General features: G+C 42.0%; 1 protein-coding gene and 1 long non-coding RNA gene across 2 annotated transcripts in view; one reads left to right on the top strand and one right to left on the bottom strand.

The window, feature by feature from the left end:
• Positions 1 to 20569, top strand: part of Tafa4 (TAFA chemokine like family member 4) — a 193453-nt gene that overhangs the window by 127062 nt on the left and 45822 nt on the right. The window lies entirely within an intron of this gene.
• Positions 637 to 11220, bottom strand: LOC143272173 (uncharacterized). The gene is made up of 2 exons (XR_013049613.1): positions 11137 to 11220; positions 637 to 994 (listed from the first exon to the last, which is right to left on the bottom strand). It is a non-coding gene; the product is annotated as an uncharacterized LOC143272173 (long non-coding RNA).

The following is a 20569-nucleotide window of genomic DNA, read 5'->3' as shown; positions in this document are numbered from 1 at the left end:
GGAGAACAATTGTCTGGGCATAGATTGCTTCAGATCTGAATTGTGTTCTTTATGCCTTCTACCATTTAAACCTATCGCCAGGACTGGTGCGCCTTAGTGGACAACCAGGTGAAAGCATTTTACTTGCAAGCATCACTGCCTGAGGTGATTAGATGTGACCCGGCGAGGTGAATCACGGGGCTACAGTTTGCAAGTGGCTCAAGGACGAGTCCCATGATGCCAGTGGGTAGCGGCCCTCCCTCTCCCTTCCTCTTGACATGGCAGCCTTCGGACATCCATCTGGCTTTATTGCCTGAGAGGTTTATTATACTTAGCACAGCATTCTCCACAGCCTGGTGATATAATTATGATGGTTATCCTCTCCTTATCTTCCCGCACTCTCCCGTTTATGAGACGAAAACCCCCGGTATAAATATGTGACAATAAGGGCACGTGCTTTTTCTTCTTTGCAGCCTAATGGATGAACAGCTGGGAGCTAATGAGGTTTTAATAGTGAGTGTGGGGGGCTAGTTGGTTACAGTCGCCGTCTCTGCTGAATACTCCGAGGTCTCGTTGTTTTTCTATTCCCCGTTACCATTAGCTTTATGGATACCTGCAAACACCTGCTTAAGATTCACCCAGCATGGAGCAGACATATTTCTCATTGGATCACCTTGGCCTCAGCCGACTCCTCTTTAATTATGAGGCTCCCGTGCAACTTCACGGGAGGTTTTATATCTTCATTTTTAAAGGACTTCAGAAATGTTCCATGGGTTAAAATTTGTATTTGGAACAGAAGCAGCTTCTTGCATGAGCTTCCATATATATTTTTTGACCCTTTACAGTTTTCTACTACAGCCTTAAGGGCAAAACAAGACAGCAGCCTTCACCCACTAATACAGTTTCTTGCAGCAGTCGGTCTTAGCTTTGAGTCCCCATTCATCTTCCGTTCCCAAATTTAAATTTCCTCAGACCTTTTCATTTTAAATCCTGAGCACCACATCATTTCTTGGAGCTGAAAAGAAAAATTACCATGGTTAGCAACAACATCTTCAGTGCGGTTTGCGGATCACCGTTTAAAGCTCGCGGTTCACGCATCTGTATTTTCTCATCTGCTATTCGGAAGTTACCCTCCGCTTCCGTGAGCAGCTGGACAAGTGTCTCTGCCATTTTACAAAGTAGACAGCCAAGGTGCACTACATTATTAGTCAAGATTAAGTGGCAGTCCAAGCCAGCCCATAGGCATGGTTAGACCTGAGTCAGTGTCAGGGAGGTGAAGTCACCAATTCTCAGGAACAGCACTTTCCTCACACACATTCAGACTCATGCACTTTTTCTTTTTAAACACAGACAATATTCTTCACAGCAACCTACAACTTGCTTAACCTATTTGTGCAGGATTGAGGTCAAATAGATGCGGCAAGAACCATGTCAGTCCCCCTTTGGACGGGTGCGGATTGATTGTAGTTTATTTAACTAATCCCCTGTAAGCAGCCAATGATTTATTTAGTTGGTTTTGTATTTTGGAGGAGTGTTCTGAATAGCCATGCCTGTGATCCCTGTGTGACATATTGTACATATGCCTAGACAAATTCCTGGGAGTAGAATTTCTGAGTAAAGGGTTATTTAAAATTCTGATGTGTATTTTTAAAATTACCTTAGTATTTATAGGTATAAAAGTAACATGAAGGATTATGCCTTCACCTCATGACTGCTCCTGATGCTTTGCATCATAAAGCCTTCCTGACTGCCAGTCTCAGCTGCTTTCATTTGCATTTCTTTGGTTATTAGTGAGATTGAGCAGCTCTGCAAATAGTTATATAAGTAGTTTGCATTCCATATCCAGTTTTTTGTTTATGATTATTTTGGGTTCTCAATTATATTATTTCTTAATTGATTTAAAAATAATTTCTTATTTTTGAGATTATAATATAATTTCATCATTTCTCCCTTCCCTTTCTTCCTCCAGATTTTTCTTCTTGCTCTCTTCCCAATATCTGGCCCTTATGTTTTCATTAATTTTTGTTACATACAGATATATGTACATGTATATATTCCTTAATTGATTTTTAAAGCTCTTTATGTATTGAAGAACACATCTCCATATATTCCATTACAAATATTCCCAATTATTCATATATGTTTTTTGATCTTTCCCCCATTTAAAAACAAAATTTTCCGCAATAGTAAACAGTTACTATAAAACTATACTCAGTAAATCTGAAAAAGCCAAAAAGAAGCAACTTCAAGTCCTGACACTACCATTTATTGATGGGAGCCACACTTGTTATGTGGCCTGTGTACTCAGGTATGTTTATGTGTGTCTGTGATTTCCCCCAATATTTACTTTATTTTGCAAATCTTAGGCCAGAAACAAGTGTGGAAATGCCTGGAACAGATCCATTCCTGTCACTGCCTCTTTCCATTTCATGGAGTCGGAAAAACCCGTGTTTGGGAACTCCTTTTCTTGCTGAGTTTTTTCTCGGGAAGCTGAGTTGACTGTGTCCTATTCTGTGCTGTCTTCACGGGGCAAAGGCTCCTGAGCAGGGTGATGTACCTTGGGCTGTACTTATCTACATGGTTCTGGGACTGTATGCCTGTGTTTTGGACATTTACACAAATTTGGACATTATGTTACTTAAAAATAGAGTTCCATTTGCTTTCTCTTTCTTCTCGCCTAATTTAAAAAAGAATTTAAAATTCAGTGTGTGTGTGTGTGTGTGTGTGTGTGTGTGTGTGTGTGTGTGTGTGTGAAGTGTGGGTGTATGAGCTGCAGCAGCACATGTGTGGAGGTCAGAGAACTTCATGCGTTGGTCTTCACCTTCCACTTTGAGTCAGGGTCTTTGTTCTTCCCACTGCATGTGCCAGGCTCGCTGGCCTGTGGGCCTCCTGGGGTTCGCTGCTCATCTCCATCATCTCTTGGACAGAGTGCTGGGATTACGGATGCCTGCTGTTGTGCCTGGCTGTACATGGCTTCCAGGGATTTAGACTCTGGTTTTCATGTTTGTTCATCAAGCTCACTACCCACCGAGCCATCTCCTCCACCCTTTCTTGACTAGTTTTGCTGGTTACAACTCCCATTAAACAGTTGAATTCAGGAAGTGAGAGCAAATATTTTTGCTTTGTTTCTGGTCTTAGAAGGGAGTTCACTACTTCTTCTACAATTGTGTACATTTTTTTGTTGTTTTGGCTGAATGCATCTTTTATGCAATGAGAAGCTTTTTATTTAATAATTGGATCTTGAGTTTTGTTTATTATTATTATTATTATTATTATTATTATTATTATTATTATTTTTCCCTTTTGAGACAAGGACTCTCTACATTGCTCTGGGACTCATTTTGTAGACCAGTCTGGCCTCAAACTCACAGAGTCTGCCTCTGCCTCCCAAGTGCTGGGACTGAAGGCATGCACCACCATGGCTGGCTCATATTTACTATTTTTTATGCATTCAATGAGGTACTTCTGTGACTTTCTTTCTCTGTGTGTTCCTTTCTATAAACTACTTTGACATTTTAAAAAAGAATTTAATGAATTTATTATTTTTTCAAATTTATGTGCATGTTTGTGTGTGCATACAGGTGCCTGTGTGTGTGTGTGTGTGTGTAGGTCACAATAGTGTGGTGGATCCCTTGGAGCTGGAGTTAGGAGCATTTGCAGGATACTCAGTTTGTTATGTGGGTTCTGGGATCTGAACTCTGATCCTAATAATTTCACAACAAATGCTTTTAACTGCTGAGCCATTTCTCCAGCCCCTGATGATCTAGTTTTTCATGTTGAACAATCTGCATTTCTTGATTATAAAACTTGGTCATTGTATATTATTATTTTCATGTACTCTTGGACTTGATTTTGATTAAATTTTAAATTATCATTGTAAAATAAATAATTTTAAGGTTATAAATCATTGGTATTTGGCACACTCATAGTATTGTAAAACCATCATGACTAAGTTCTGGAATATTCTCATCACACCAAAGGGAAGTGTGTTACTCATTGGCCTTGGCCCAACAGCAGAATCCATCATGTGCTGCCTATCTGATTAAGAGGGTGTTCTTACATAATGGGTACCTTTGTCCACTTTCTTTCTCATTTTGGTTTACTTTGAATTGAACCCATTATTCCTAGGCTACATGACTAGCTCATAATTCACCATGGGTTCTTGTTGTTATTTCTTAGGGGGAACAAACTTGGATGGTATTATAATCTGAGGAGGTAAAACCAGGAGCCACTGAGGGCTTCACAGGTGTTAAGTATATGTCCTTTTGTGGTAATATATTGTGTACCCGAATAAACTTGCCTGAGGATCAGACAATAGAGCCAGTCACTAGATTAGACATAGAGGCCAGACAGTGGTGGCACACACCCTTAATCCTGTCACTCGGGAGGCAGAGATCCATCTGGATCTCTGTTAATTCAAGGATACACTGGAAACAGGGCCAGGCAGTGGAGGCACACACCTTTAATCCCAGTACTGGGAAGCACACATGCCTTTAATCCCAAGAAGTGATGGCAGGGCAGAGAAAGGTAAATAAGGCATGAGGAAACAGGAACTAAAGCAGTTCAGCTGAGACCCACTTGGGTGAGGACTCAGAGGCTTTCAGTTAGGATTTGTGGAGCTGGTAAGATGAGGTTGGCTGTGGCTTGCTTTGCTTCTCTGATTTTTCAGCTTTTACCCTGATATTTGGTACTAGGTTTTTTATTAAAAGATCTTTTAAGATTCGTGTTACATCCTTCCCCTGGTAAATGGGCGTGTCAAGTGACATTCCTAGGAAACAGCATCTTCACAGCTAGAAGGGAGAAAGCCACCAGCAGTCGGTAATAGGGCTGTAGTTCTTGCTTCTCTGCCGACAAAGGCTTTAACCAGATTCCTAGATGAGGGGTACCTCCTCATTCTCATGTCCCCCAAAGTTTCCCTTTCTGCCCTGTCTCGATAATGATTTTCCTTTCATGAGTAGTTCTCCCATAATTTTGTAGTTTTAGTTCTAATTGATGCCCTCATATCTAAGTGAATGTTTGCATTTATGTATAAGTTACTGATTTCTAATTCTGTTTATTTTGATGTCTTTGGTTTTGGTATCACAGTAGTAAGGTTCACATATAATTAGGTAGCAAATGTTTCCATCTTTTTTGCATTAGAATGATTTGTGCTAAATTGGTATTAATTCTTATTTCTCTGGAACATTTTAGTAGTAAGCCCTCCTGTTTTTTCTTGTGGAGTGGTTTTAAACTACAAATTTAATTTTTTTGATTAATTTTTTTGATTGGTGGACCTGCTACCACCTCTACCAAATGAACCGAGATTGGTGAAAGAGAGAGTTTGTTTCAAGTCTGGGTCTGGGAAAACAGGGTAGAGACTGTTTCATACAAAAACAAAACAAAACAAAACAACAAAAAAACTCTACTTCTCACGAAGGAAATTTTTTTTATGGGGTCATGGGTGGAAGATTATCATATATAACAGTCATGCCTGGTGCCCCTTCAAACAGCATGCCCTTTTACATACAGGGTGAGCGTCTTGCCATAGTGTGATTTTCTTTAGGCTTCTGTTTCCTGAGTTATTCTTTAACCCACTAGTGAATGTGGTGGTATTTTATTTGTGCACTCCACTAAAGCTTATCTGAAGATCAGAGGAAAAAGCCAGCCACTATATTAAACATAGAAGTCAGACAATGGTAGCACAGGCCTTTAGTCCTAGCAATTTGTGTTACAAGTGAATCAACCGTGTTGGTTGATACAACAACCATGTTGGCTTTATACTGTTGTACTATCAGAGATTACGAATAAGAGAAAACTCTTTCATATTTATCCATTTTTTTTCTATCTCTCCAGCATTAAAGATTCATGCTATGGGATAATGCTTTTGTACACTGGTTTAATAGAATGCTGATTGGCCAGTAGCCAGTAAGGAAGTGTAGGCAGGATAAGCAAACAAGGAGAATTGTGGGAAGGCTGGAAGTGTCCAGGGGGGCAGCATGTAACGGCACAGAGGTAAAGCCATGGAACACGTGGCAACATATAGATTAACAGAAATAGGTTGAGTTTAAGTGTAGTCAGTGGCAGGCCTGAGCTAATGGCCGAGCAGTTTTATTTAATAAAAGCTTCTGAGTGATTATTTTATAAGTGGCTTCAGGACTGCAGACCATGGGAGCTGGGTGGGACCAGGAAAACTTCAGGTACAGATTTATTTTTATTTATTTGTGTGTGTGTGTGTGTGTGTGTGTGTGTGTGTGTGTGTGTGTGCCACCATGAGTGTATGCACCACGTGTGCAGATGCCCATGGAGGCTATAAGGCATCAGATCTCCATCATTCCTGGAGTGACAGGCAGGTGTGAGATGGCCTGGGTGCTGGGCACTGAACCCACGTTCTCTAAGGAGCAGTGACTACTCTTAATTGCTGACCTATCAGTTCAGTCCAAATTCTCAGCATGTTTTTATTTCATTGTATAAACCTCAATTTCCATGTAGTGTCATCTTTCTTTTGTTCTGCCTGAAGGTCCTTTGTTGTTTCCTGTTGTGCTGATAATAATTTCTCTTGACTTTTGTTTGTCCAAGAAACTTTTCATTTTCTCTTTAAAGGATTAGCACACAGGTCGCGTATGCTGTAACTTCCTTTGTGGTCACTTCTTTTGATTCAATAATTACCTAGCAGTATGTTGTTTAATTTACAGTTTCCCTAATGGTTTTTCTCAGTATTATTGACTTCTAACTTAGTTAGATTGTTATTTTGGTATCACCTGCTTTATAATTTTAATACCTTTGAGTTTATTAAGACTTATTTTCTGGCTGCAGTATTCTCTATTCAGATAGCTTACCATACATACCACAGTGACGTGTGCTCGGATGTTGCAGTGCAGCTGACCGATATTGTTGCTCTACACACAATCTCTTTGTTGACTTTGCATCATGGTTCTACTGGTTGCTAAGACAGCAGAGTTACAATATCCTGCTGCAGCTGTAGGATTTCCTCGTTCTCTCTTTAATTTCCTCACTTATGCTTCATTTACTTTTTTTTTTTAAATTTGTTTTTTGACTCAGGATTTCTCTTTGTAGCCTTTGCTGTCTTGGAACTTTCTCTGTAGACCAGGCTGGCTTTAAATACACAGAGGTCTGCCTGCCTCTGCCTCCTGAGTGCTGATTCAAAGGCGTGTGCCACCCACCTCCTGGTTTGCTTTGTTGACATTTAAACACTCTACAATCTTGTTTGCTTGACTTAGCTTTTTTTAAAAAAATCCATTTACTCTCAACTTTTTTATACTAAATTGTAGATTGTTGTGGAATATTTATTTACACTGTAAAGATGTATCTTTGCCAATGTACCTTTTGATTGGCTTACTAAAGAGCCAAGTAGCCAATAGCCAAGTGGGAAGAGAATAGGTGGGATTTCTGGGGAGTGGGGAGAGAACTCTGGGCAGAAGAAGGGTGGGATTAGCCAGTGAGAGATGGAGAGGACACAGGAGGTACAGTATGGAAGAGAGGTAATGCCATGTGCTAGAACACAGATTAATATAAATGGACTAATTTAAGTTATAAGAGCTAGTTGAAAACAAGCCTAAGCTAAGGCCGAGATTTTATAATTAGTAATAAGTCTCAGTGTCATTTATTTGTGGGCTGGTGGTCCTGAAGAGAAGTGTAACTCTAGTGGATAATATGTCTGTCATGAAACCGCTCCCTTGTATTGACCCTGTAGTCCTTACTGCGGACTGTAACTTCTAATATGTTTTGGTTTGAGTCTAGTTTTGTTTTACTGCTTGCCACATCTCCTTTTCTGTTCTTTTATTCCCCTGGTTCTTGTCCATCTTTTTTTTTGTATAATTTTTGGAGTTCTGTTCTAATTTTGCTTCTGTGTTTCATCTGCACTTTTGAGGATAAGAGTCTGAATTCTGGGCTGGGGAGATGGCCATGTGGTTAAAGTGCTTGCCATACAGGCATGAGGCCCTGAGTGTGGATCCCCACAACACATGTAAACGCAGCTGGAGTGCTGCACATCTGCAACCCCGGCGTTCCTATGGCAAGATAGGAGGCAGGGAAAGGAGAATCCTGGGAGCTGGGGACTAGCTAGCCTGGCACACACAGCCTGAGAGAATAGCAGGAGACCCATCCTAGACAAAGTGGAAGGCAGGGAGTGATGCCTGAAACTGTCCTCTGACTTCCACCTTTGTATCATGGCCAAACATGTTAATCTACACATAGACACACACTAAAAAGTAGATTCTCGGTTTGCTTTTAACGTTGCTCCCTCCCCACCCCCCTCATCCCTTCTTAGACACTGTCATTGTGTAGTTCTGGGTGAGCTAGAACTTGCCATGTAGACCAGGTTGGTCTTGAACTCACAGACACCTTCCTGTCTCTGCCTCCCAAGTGCTAAGTGCTAGAGTTAAATGCATGTGTTACCATGTCCAGAGCATTTTCTTATGTGAGCCTCATCACTCTGAGTTGATATCTTGGGTGTGTCTACAGAATGGGAGACTGAGCTAAGCATTCACGCTCAGACACCGGCCACCTCTGCCCTCCAGCTGTTGACTTCAGTCAGTCTCACCTGAAGGTGAGTTGTGTTTGTGGTTTCTTGTTGCTCTCATTATTGCAGTCCCCCACAACCTCCCATGCCTTTAGCAGGGGGCTGTAGGGGGGCTGCCTTGGTTAGTGCTCAACCTGCTAGCATGTCTCTTCAGAGTTCCTACTACATTCCCAGCTTGTAAGGCCCATCCATCGTCTGTATCACAAAGATGTCCTCCCTTCTTGCTCTTGTCCTCCCCCATTGGTAGATGGGAGCTGCTTGTTACTATGCACAACCCCTGTCTTAGATACAGTGCAATTTCTTGGCTCTTTTTCTCCAGTCCCATGTCAGGCAGGCCCGAGATGGTGCTTTCTCGATGCTTCTGCTTTTTCTTCATTTCTAGCTGAACTTTCCCTGGTATCCAGAGAGAGCTCGGTTTGGGGAGGGGACCAGTTGCTTCCCACCATAGCCGACTCTTGTTTTCATCACTGTAGGAGCCTGTCAGGGAGTGGGCTTTCTCCCCCCTTCCTAGGGTGTGTTTGCCTTGGGAAGGAGGGTGAACTGTTCCCCTCCCCATAGGTTCTTCCCGACTACTGTCTTTGCTGTGACTCTTGCAGAGTGTGTAAGGAGATTCCAGGAGAGCATGCTTCATGCCTCTTCCCTGGCTACCTGTCTACCACATACAGGGCTTTGGAAAAGAGTGAGTGCACATCCTACCTCCCCCAGCCCCTTGTGTGTGAGGAGGGGAAGGCTTTGGTCTTTAGGAAATTGTTAAACTCTTGTTGCTTTCTTATTGCTAGCTTTTATGGCAGCCTCACTTCAACAAAAGGCAACTCATGCCCTCACAGGCACTTGCCATCCTCTGGAATGGACGTCCCTCAAATTCTTTGTGATTCTCTGATGGGCTCACAGGGGTTACAGTTTTGCCAATTTTTCTAGCTTTGTTTGTGGTTGTTTTGGTGGGAGCAGTTCTCTTTGCAGATTTCTACATCTTAAGCACCAGTGTGGAGCTCCTGTCTGCCTTTTGATTTTCCTTTTTACCAGTTGTAGCCATGTAATTTTTTCCACACACATGTATAATTTTCTCTCTTTATGCTTTGATTTGATGTTTTGATTAGAAAGGGCTTCCCTAACTGTAAATGAACAGAAAAGAACCGTGTTTCTTCATATCATGTTTACATTTTATTATTTTACAATTCAAAATTTTAACCTACCCGTGCAACATGATATGTTAATTCACATTGGCTCCCCTCCAGGCAGTTATCTAGTGGACCCATTGGTTGGCTAAGTCAGCTCTGCTGTGTGACTTCTCCAATACAGGCAGAGCGGGTCACATGCACAGCCTTCACTGTGGGAGTCTGCCTTTTGGGGTTATTTTCTGCTTGAGTGGACAACGCATGGAAATGGTTCCCCTCAGTATGTGCATTCCAGCATTCTGTTGAATGAGTTCACTAGGCCTTTGTAGAGGTAAATGTTCTTTAGAGGCTTCCTTTTCAGTACAAATATCCTTTAAGTTATAGCTGGCATTGTTTTTTCTTTCTGTTGTTAGGGTTTAAACCTAAGGTTTCACACTTTATAGGCAAGGGCTCTGCCCATGATAGAATTGTGTCTTGATCTATGCATTGTCAGATAAAGATAGTGTAAGTTGAACTTGTACTTGGCAGGGTGGAGGTTCTTGGGGAAGCCTGAGGGACTCAGGGTCAATTCCTTAGTATCCCCCAAAAAACAACCCCTAGAAGATGCAGTTAATAAATCAGGTACCACAGCTGCTGAATATCCTAGCTGAGCAACATGTCTAACAGACCATGGTTGTTTGATTCCACTTATGCTTGTGTGGATGACCAGGAGTTGATCTGCCCAGTATCAGGGAGGAGAATTGTACTACATGTCTTTCTAGTCCAGGGAGAGATCATGGTGGAAAATTCCAAGTAGATTTTCCATTGACTGAAAATCATCTGCACAGTGTGTACCATCCCAAAGTTACAAAAAAGTAAGTCGAACCATTATAAATGGACTTCCAGCATCTCTATGTGGTTAGTATAGAAGACAGGGTGTGAGCTCTAGTGTTTATTTCAGGCCTCCCACCCTGCTGCAGGCCTAGGGTGACAGTTACAGTTCATGTTATGGAATGAGCCAGTGAAGGCTTTCCTAGTTAGAGGCTTGTGCTGACATCATGGTGACAACCTAGTTATGCTCTCAGTTCCTTTTTTTTGTCAGGTTCTCACTGTCTCATGCTCTTCTGTCTCAGATCTCTGTCTCCCTGAATCCCTCCTTCCTCTCCATGAGCTCCTCTACTAGGAATCTCTCAACAGTTCACTAAGCATTGAATTAAAATTCAATTGTCCCCATTCTGCCATTTTAGTTTACTTGGTGTGATACAACAAAGAGTGCATCTGGTCTTTGTCCCTGCTTCCTGGTCCAGAGCTCAACAAAACAAAAAACAAACAAACAATTGCAGCTGGAGAGCTTTTCTCTCCGGGTCCCACCAAGTCCCACCAGTCCCGAAGCCCACTTATAAAATAAACACACAGACGCTTACATTATTTAAACTACTTGGCCATTAGCTCAGGCCTATCATTGTCTAGCTCTTACTCTTATATTCAGCCCATTTCTATTAATCTATACTTTGCCACGTGGCTCGTGGCTTACTGGTACCTTACATCTTGTTTGTCCTGCCGGCGGCTCCAGGCAGTCTCCCTCTCTGCCTTCCTGTTCCCTCAATTTTCCTCTGTTAGTCCCGCCTATACTTCCTGTCTGGCTACTGGCCAATCAGTGTTTATTTATACAGAGTGATATCCACAGCAAACAATAAACCTTGAAAGTTCTAGAATGCATTTTTTCCCCCTTAATACAACTACATTGACTCAAGTTGGGTCACTTTATGACCTCAGACTGGAGTCAGGTAAGATGAATAAACATAGGATGAGAGAGTTGGTATTCCCGCTCTCAGGTAGAAAGAAGGAAGCCAGAGGGAATTCCACCTCCCCACCAGTGTCCCATGCTTCGGTAGATTCCAACCAAGTGTTGTGCAATGAGGTTCACTTGAGTTTCATAGATGCTAAAGGAGAACATTGAACACCATGTCCTTGGAGAGAGGGTGAGAAAGACTCAGGCCTTGCCCCATAGGCTTTCTTTATAACAACTAACCAAGGCAAAGAGCTGTCCTGAGTTGAATCATTCTAGGAATTGTCATATCAAAGGCATCTTGAGGACCACCAAGCCCTTGCTCAGCTCCCTTTGCTTATACAGTTCTTGATGAAATGTTATCTTCCTTTGGCCCATCCCTCAAAGTAACTTTTTCCTACAGTGTCACCTGCTCTGCAGTCTACTTGACTCTGGCCATCTTAGAACATGCCGTCAAAATCTTTTCTACTTTTACCACACTAAAGATATGTGACCCTTCAAGTCCTAATTGTTTTTTTATAACATTATTCTTTATCGATTGTTTGGGAATTTCATATCATGTACCCCAATCCTGCTCACCTCCGAGTCTCTCCACATCAGTTTCTCACCCTTGCACTGTCCCCCCAAAAGACCCCCCCAAAATTAATGAAAAACAAAACAAAATAAACAAAACCCCACCTTGCTCCTCTGTCTTTCCCTTCTCTCTAACACCTCTCTTCATTCGTCCTAGTGGCCTTGGGAACTATGGTGTGTCACACAGTACACCCTTTCGTCCAGTCACCTGCAAATTTGTTCCCACCTGCAAATGTTCACTGTAATAAGTTATTGGTCTGGTTCAAGGCCTCTGGCCTCTGGCACACCATCATCACTGGACCCTCATCAAAACTTCTCTTGGATATCCTGCTGTTGCCCTGAGGCATGAAGATCCTGCAGCTGTGATTCCACAGGACCAGTTCCCTTCACACTCTCTAGGAGGTCATAGATGGGGTAGATATTAGGGTGGGCCAACCCAAGGCCCAGGATTCGGGCCTGGGTGGTAGCTGAGCTGGTCAGTGTGGGACACTGGGACCATCCCCCTCAGGTAAGGGGTGGGCCAGTTCTTTTGCTGCAGTGACTAGTGTGGGGCAGGGTCAGCTATCTCAGGGCCAGTGAAGGGCTGGGCTGGCTCAGCACAGCCCTCGGATTTCAACATGTATGGTTTCTATGGCCCCCTGTGGTAACACAGGCCATGGACATCAGCACAGACCCTGGACATCAATACAGACCCCAGCTACGGCAGGGGTATGCATAGACTCAGACATGGCCCTTGGCATGGACAACTCGGGTTTGGACATCACTATAGCCCTGGTGATAGTGCAGGGCACCCAGATCAGTATGGTCCAGGTGGCAGCATGGCCCTTGGACACTGACATGGTCTAAGGTAGCTGACCAGACCCCAGGCATCTTCACAGCCTTCAGTAGTAACAAGAGCCATAGACAACAACTCAGACCCTGGCTGCTGCAGGGCCACAGATCTAGATATGGCCCTAGGTAGCAGCTCAGACTGGACATCACCATGGTCCCAGTGGCAGTACAGGCTACCCAGATCAGTATGGCCCTTAGATACCAACATGGTCTCAGGTGGCTGTCAAGTCCTAATTTTAACTGCTGTTGGAAGTCATTGCTATAGCTGTCATAGATTAAAATTTCATAACAACTAGACAACAGATGTAGCTCATTGCTAAAGCTCTGGTCTAGTATGTGTGAAACCCACAGAAAAGTGATTACAACAATATCAAGCTGAGAAAAACAGAGTACAAAATATAATAAGCTAACAACCTCAGATAAAGGGTATAAGAAGCTTACATTTGAATAGAAATATTTTTGGACTTTTTTTGTGTATATTTGTATGTATGTATATGGATACATGTTTATATATGTATGCATGTGTATATATATGTGCATGTGGAGGCCAGAGGTGGACTAGATGTTTCCCTAAGTCATTTTTCATCATGTGGTGCTACTCCTGTGCATCTGGAGGTCAGAGGACAATGTAGGTCCTGGGCATCAAATTCTGGACATAAGAATTGGCATCAAGAACCTTTGCCTGCTACCCCCAGATTTAAAAAAGTGTGGTTCCGTGTCTACCCTAAAGGATAGGCACTCTTGCAGGCTGTCTTCCCTGGGTTTTTATGAGAGAAAGGTGGATTTGCAAGTTAGTCAGCCTCCAATGCAGCTTTTTTTTGTGACAATTGCTTTCTTGCATTAGTGTAAGCCATGTATGAAAAATAGGAGCTGAAGAATTTAGTCCTTCATCCAAGAACTTAATGACTGTTTTCTGTTGGTATACATCCAGGAATAAAGGGGTTATGTTCCCTGTATTGGTCGAGCCTACTACCTTAGACAGTGCACAGGTAGGGTTCCTAATATCAGTTAGATACCAAGATGGTAGTTCTATGGACTTCCACTTTTGTCTTGGAGATTTTCATAGTTGTTAGTCATTAGTCTTGGCAGGAATTGAGTCTGTGTATGGGGTTGTAGGTTATTAAGTAGATCTGACAAAAGGTGTATTAAGATGCTTCTAATAACTTGAAAATAACCTTGGTATTATAGGGGGAAAGTTGCTAAAGTTAGAAATGTGTAGAAAAATTCCACATAGTTATTAATGCACAACTCTTACATATATCTATACAGAGCTGAGATAATGATTTTTAAAATAGTTTGCAATGGTGCAAAGGTAATACTCATTAAATTTTCATCTTTTCCTGGACTGGTGGCTTGTAGCATCCTATAGTACTGATCAGTAGCAAAATGATGCAACACACTACCAATGTCACAAAGGCAAGAGAAGCTGTGATGTGTTGTATGTGGATATATATGTGCATGTTTGTATGTGAAGCTGTGATAGTTTGAAGTAAAGTTTTGTGGGTTTGGAAACACTTGGGTGTTCAAGATATTAAAATATATAATGAAATTTCTCACGATGACAGAGCTGAAAAGTCATTGCCTTGACTTTCTTTATCCCCCATTCTCCAGATCTAGCCATTGTTTTCTTTAATTTCTGTATTTTGTATTAACACCCTGTTTTTGAAAATACACATGAATGAGCTGGAGAGATGTTTTAGGGTGTCAAGGCACTTGCACCTCTGACCTCCACATGCATGACCCCACACATACACACATGCAGAATAAACAAATCAAGTGTAATTAAACCATGTACCTGTTCTATGATTTAGATAAATGTCAATCTTAGGTCTTCAATGTTAGCACTTTTAAAATATGTTTCCTTTCTTAACTTTCCTATTCTAATTGCTTCATTTATTTGCATGTGAAAATGTTTGTAGTGCATTCGCTTTACCAGATGTCCTTTTCTTTCAAAGCCCTTCACACACTGGCTCCCTCTTTTGGTGTATCTGGTTGAGAAACCGACCCGAGCACTATGTTTTACTGTTATTTTGGTGGAGTACCCTCTAGCTAATGTCTAAATAGTTGTGCTTATGAAAGTAACAGTTTCAGGATGGAATATGAAGTATTTTGTCTTAGACTTGGACAGTTTGGCTGGGAAGAGAAATCTTTTTTTGAAGTTTGACACTGCTGGCTTTTACAGAGTATTGCTTTCGTGTAAGTCTAATAAAATTGTTTCCTTCCTGTTCATTCATGTTAGTACCCCACCCATGTGTTCCTCAGCTCCCGTCATAGCTTTGCTGTCATAGCTGCTGCCTCATCAATGGGTGAAGATCGTAGAGCTCAGGACGTCTGCATAGGCGTGGCTCTGCCCTCCATTCTGTGTACTGGGGAGTGAACTGAGTTTACACTAATTTGATCAGGAACATGTATTATTCCTTTGATTTTTACTGTGTCATTTGTAGTCATTATTGACTATGTTGAAAATAGGACACTGGACCACTTGAATTTTGTCTCTCAGTCTTCTCAGTTAACTTTCCTAATTCCCATATCCTTATTTATTTATTTATTTTTCTGAGACATTCTCTTCAGCTGTGAAATAGTCCCAGGCATGCTGTTACATTGTCTGGTTGACTGTTCATCAGTTTTCAGCTTCTTCACACACCGCACCATTCTCTGGGAAGTTGCAGGGCAGAAGGTACCAGCTTCCTGTCAGGTCTTTAAGCTGGGTTTGTTTTGTTGTTTTTGTTTTGTTTTTTTGCTTTTGTTGGGTAATTTGGTGGGCATGTTTGGGAACTGTTTCTGGCTCCCTTAGTCTACACACCATCAAAGACTTCATGAGATTCCAGTGCTTGTGTGTGCATGCACATTCCTTGTTGCACACAATCTTCCTAGTGAGGAGGAACAGTAGACCTAGGATCCCTGGCCCTTTGGTGGGAGCCCTCACCTCTTCTTCCTCTTCATCATGGGGAGGAAGGAATGCTGTAGCCTGGAGATTGCTGATGAGAAGGCTGGGTACCAGAAGTGTGTTACATTTAGAAGTTTATGGATTTTATAATATTTGCATAGACTTGAGACTTTGGCCAATTTTTTTTTTTAGTTAAAAAAACAAAGACAAAACAAACAAACAGAAAGGGTGAAACCCCCCTAAATCTTTCTCTACAGTGTTTGGAATCTGAAATAATTTTAGATTAGAGATGTTCACCGTTTACCATTGGTGCTAGTAGGTCCTTAGACCTTCAGACTCCAGGACGCCTGTCCCTCTGCCGTCTTGCTTTATTTGTTTCGTTTGTTTCCTTTGGTCTCTAGCTTCCCCACCCCCACTTTCATTTTTGAAAGGAGATTTTGTCCAAACCCGGCAGCTCTTAGTGAAAACATGGCATCTCATGGAGTCAACAGGACTTGAGCAATGGCCACCCAGGCCTCTTTCTGTTTGCCCTTTCCTTGAAGCTCAGGTTGAGTTCCTTAGGGGTGAATCATTCTTTCTGCCTAGAGTCTCCCGAGCCTGCCTCTACTGTCCCAGCCCTGCTTCCCATGCTCCAGACATCCACTAACTGAGCTTTACCCGCATGCATTCTTCTCCACTTCTTTCCTGCTCTGAGCATGGATGGGTCTTTTATCGTCCAATAGATATGGTTTTAGTAGGAGCTTCTAAAAGGAAGGGGGAAAAATCAGCATAGCTGGTTGTTAAATACAGTGCTGTAATCTTTCCCTGGGATTGCATAAACCTGTGTAGAAACCAGTATCTGCTAACTGCTAAGGAGAGACCTATGGTGTCACAGCAGTGTACAATGCCCTGGCATTTTAATTCTAAGCTTAGAGCCTTAATGGTGTGTGTGTGTGTGTGTGTGTGTGTGTGTGAAAATAACATTTACAAAAGAGAGTTTAAATAACACCTAAAATACTGTTTAGGTTATCTAGCACATTATGTAGTTCATTGTGGCAGCCTTTTTTTTTTTTTTTTTTTTTACTTAGAAGTAAAATAGAATAAAATTTCCTAAGGGGAAATGTTAAAAATATAAACAAGCTTTTTATATTTTAAACATGCAAGTGCAAGCTCATCATTGGTTTCTATGTTACACGCACAGAGATTTATATATTTTTGTCCACGGAGAGGGTTCTGCATACAAATGTAATAGAAAGCCAAATAAGAAATCCACCCAACTGTGCACAAGATGCCAGTATCACAAATGTAGGCACTGCGAGAGATCGGAAAGGCCTTCAACAGGGCTTTCGCCTAAGCTGTGTCTTTTAGCTGTGTCTGAGTTTATTCTGAATTTAGTTTGGATATTTTTATAATTGGCCCAAGCAATTTTGCTTCTTTGTCTGTCTCTTTTATCGCTGATGAACCTTGCAGTTTTGGGGAAGGAGAGGTCATGGGAGGAGGAGAGCCCACTTTGCAGGAGAAGTCACGTGTCTGCTTCACTTGTTCATCCTCCCATCATGTCCGAGTCCCTTCCATGTTTCTGTAATGATGTCCTTCAGAAACATGTTGCACAGGGTCCCTGGCTGTGCCTGGGTTTAAGACTAATTGCTAAATGGTCTTATTAATAAAAAACCCAGAGCCAGAGAGATACTGGGGTGAAAACTGAGAGATCAGAGGGATAGAACTAGCCAAGCCACAAGTTCTTACCACTAGGAAATTCTCAGCCTAAGAGAGATCTACTTCCTGTATACCCATGCCTATATGCCTTTCTGTGTCCTGCCATCTCACTTCCTCACTCCACCCAGCTACACCACTTCCTCTTTCTGCCCAGCTCTATCACTTCCTGTCTTTTGTACAGAACTCCAGACCTCTATGGTTAATTAGTGCTGGGAGTTAAAGGCGTGTGCCACCACACCTGGCTCTGTTCCCAGTGTGGCCTTGAACTCACAGAGATCCAAATGAATCTCTGCCTCCCGAATGCTAGGGTTAAAGGCATGTACTACCATTGCCTGACTTCTACATTTAATATAGTGGCCGGCTTTTTCTTCTGATCCTCAGATAAGTGTTATTGAGGTGCACAAATAAAACATCACCACACCTGGGGACTCACTTTACTTGATTTCCTTTTCCTAAATGGCACTGCCGAGCCTAAAACCTTTACATTACGAGGCAGTAGTGAAACCAGAAGCTGGACGTAGGAACTGGAGTGTCCAGTGCCGTCAACACAGCAAGATGGGGCCACTCAGGTTGTTGGACAAACCTTAAATTTATTCTAGGTTCATTTATTTTATAGGAGAGTTGAGAGTTCAAAAAGGCATTAAACTGTTTGTGGGGAAAACAATAATGTGGGTCCTGTGACAGGTGAAAATAAGATGCCAGCTCTTTGGATCCCCAAATACAGTGAACACCAATCTGGTAAGAGGGCTACTGTCATCTTGGTTTTTATAGCCAGAGTGTGTTTACTCTTTCCTGAGAAGTGTAGTGGAAAAAAATGTATTTTAAAGTGTATTTTCTTCCTTCCTTCCCTTTTTCTTTCTTTCCTGTTCCTTCCTTCCTTCCTCCCTCCCTCCCTCCCTCCTTTTCTTCCTTCCTTCCTTCCTTCCTTCCTTCCTTCCTTCCTTCCTTCCTTCCTTCCTTCCTTCCTTCCTTCCTTCCTTCCTTCCTTCCTTCCTTCCTTCCTCTCTCTCTTCTTTCCTTCCTTCCTGTTTCCTCCCTTCCTTCTTTCCTTTTTCCTTTCTGGGGATCAAAGAGCCTTGAATTTAACCATTGAGCCACACCCCAGCTACGCTTTATTGTCTTTTTGATTGGCATGTATAAATTATACAATGTTCAGTGAAGTATATACTCTGCAACAATCAAATCAACACCCTCCAACCTCTGTGTGCTGGCTAGCTTTATGTCAACTTGACACAAGCTATAGTCCATATCTGAGAGGAGGGAACCTCAACTGAGAAAATGCCTCTAATAAGATTAGGCTGTAGACAAGTCTGTAGAGCATTTCCTTAATTAGTGATTGATGGAGGAGGGCCAAGCCCATTGTGGGTGGTGCCATTCCTGGGCAGGAGGTCCTGGGTTCTATAAGACAGCAGGCTGAGCAAGCCATGGGGAGCAAGTCAGTAAGCAGCAACCCTCCAGGGCCTCTGTATCAGCTCCTGCCTCCAGGTTCCTGCCCTGTTTGAGTTCCTGTCCTCAGGTTAGGGATGAACAAACAGTGCTGTATAAGACAAATAAGCTCTTTCCTCCCCAGGTTGCTTTGGTCATGATGTTTCATCACAGCAATAGTATCCCTAAGGCACTTGGTTAACCATTATCCTACATTCCAGCTGATGTTTCAGTCTTTGCCCATGGGAGAAAACACATACTGCTGGCCTGATTCTACTTAACATAAGGCCCCTGATTTCCTACTTTTCTGTGAATGGCAGGATTATACTCCATTGCATGTATTTTGCTTTGCCCATCTGTGCATTGATAGACACCTAGGTTAATTGCATATTATGCTGTTGTTTGTAGTACCACAGACATGCATGTTTAGGCTTCTCTTTGGCACATGTGGATTTCATTTTCTTGGGGTATATACTGAGAAGTGAGGTTGTTATATCAAATGGTAGCTTTATTTTTAGATTTAAAAAAATTATCCCCCACACTGTTCTCTATAATGTTTGTACTGATTTAGATCCTCTCCAATGGTGTACAGGAGTTCCTTATTCTCCATATCATTGCCAATATTATTGTTATTTTAATAATAGATTCTCTTGGTTTTGTTTCCTGTTGCTGTGATAAAATACCCTGATGAAACCATGCGAAGGAGAATTGGGCTCACCATTCCAGGGTCTAGTCCATCATCGAAGGGAAGTTAAGGCAACAGCAACCTGATGCAATTGGGCACATCCACAGTGAAGAGCAGAGGACAGTATATTGATGGATGCATTCCAGCCTCAGTTTCCCCCTCCTTTCCCATTCAGTGCAGGGTCCAGCCAATGAAAGATGATGCCTACATTCTTACCTCAATGAACCCAATTAAGAAAATCCTTGGGGTTGGGGATTTAGCTCAGTGGTAGAGTGCTTGCCTAGCAAGTGCAAGGCCCTGGGTTTGGTCCTCAGTTCCAGAAAGAGAGAGAGAGAGAGAGAGAGAGAGAGAGAGAGAGAGAGAGAGAGAGAGAGAGAGAGAGAGAATGAGAATCATTTAGTGACATGCCTACTGCCTGATCTAATCTAGGCAGCTCCTCATTGACACTCCCATCCCAGGTGACTCGAGATTTTGTGAAGTTGACAAAGATAGTCAACATATAGTTATTCTAACTAGGGAGAGATGGTTTGCTTTTGTAGTTTAGATGACCATTTCTGTGAGGGCTAATGATGATGAGTATTTTTTCATATATTTATTGTCTATTTTTGTTTTTGAGACATGTATTCAGAGAATTGAGCACTTTGAAACTTGATGTTTTGACATGGCTATTAATTCTTTGTCAGATAAAATTTAGGCATCTGTCTTCTATTCTGTAAGCTGTTTCTTTATTACTGTGCTGGTTGTTTCCTTAGCTGTGTAGAAGGCTTTTAGTATTATCTAGTCATAGTTGTCAACATTTGCATTTATTTCTTGTACTTTTAGACTCTGAGCCAGAAAATCATTACCTGCACATAAGTCTTAATTTCCTTTATTTTATTTGAATGAGTGTTTTGCCTGCATGTGTGTCTGTGTACCCAAACAAGCCAGAAGAGGGCAATAGATCCCCTGGAACTAGAGTTACAGATAATTGTGCCTTCCATGTGGGTGCTAGAGGTTAAACCTGGATCCTCTGGAAGAGGAGCTCTCCAGTGCCTACATGTATGTCTTAATGTGTTGCCCTATGTTTTATTCCCAGTAATTTAAGTTTCTTACA

This window comes from Peromyscus maniculatus, chromosome 3 (genome assembly GCF_049852395.1).
Source record: "Peromyscus maniculatus bairdii isolate BWxNUB_F1_BW_parent chromosome 3, HU_Pman_BW_mat_3.1, whole genome shotgun sequence".
Lineage (NCBI taxonomy): Eukaryota > Metazoa > Chordata > Mammalia > Rodentia > Cricetidae > Peromyscus > Peromyscus maniculatus.
This window is presented reverse-complemented; position numbering and strand designations above follow the sequence as displayed.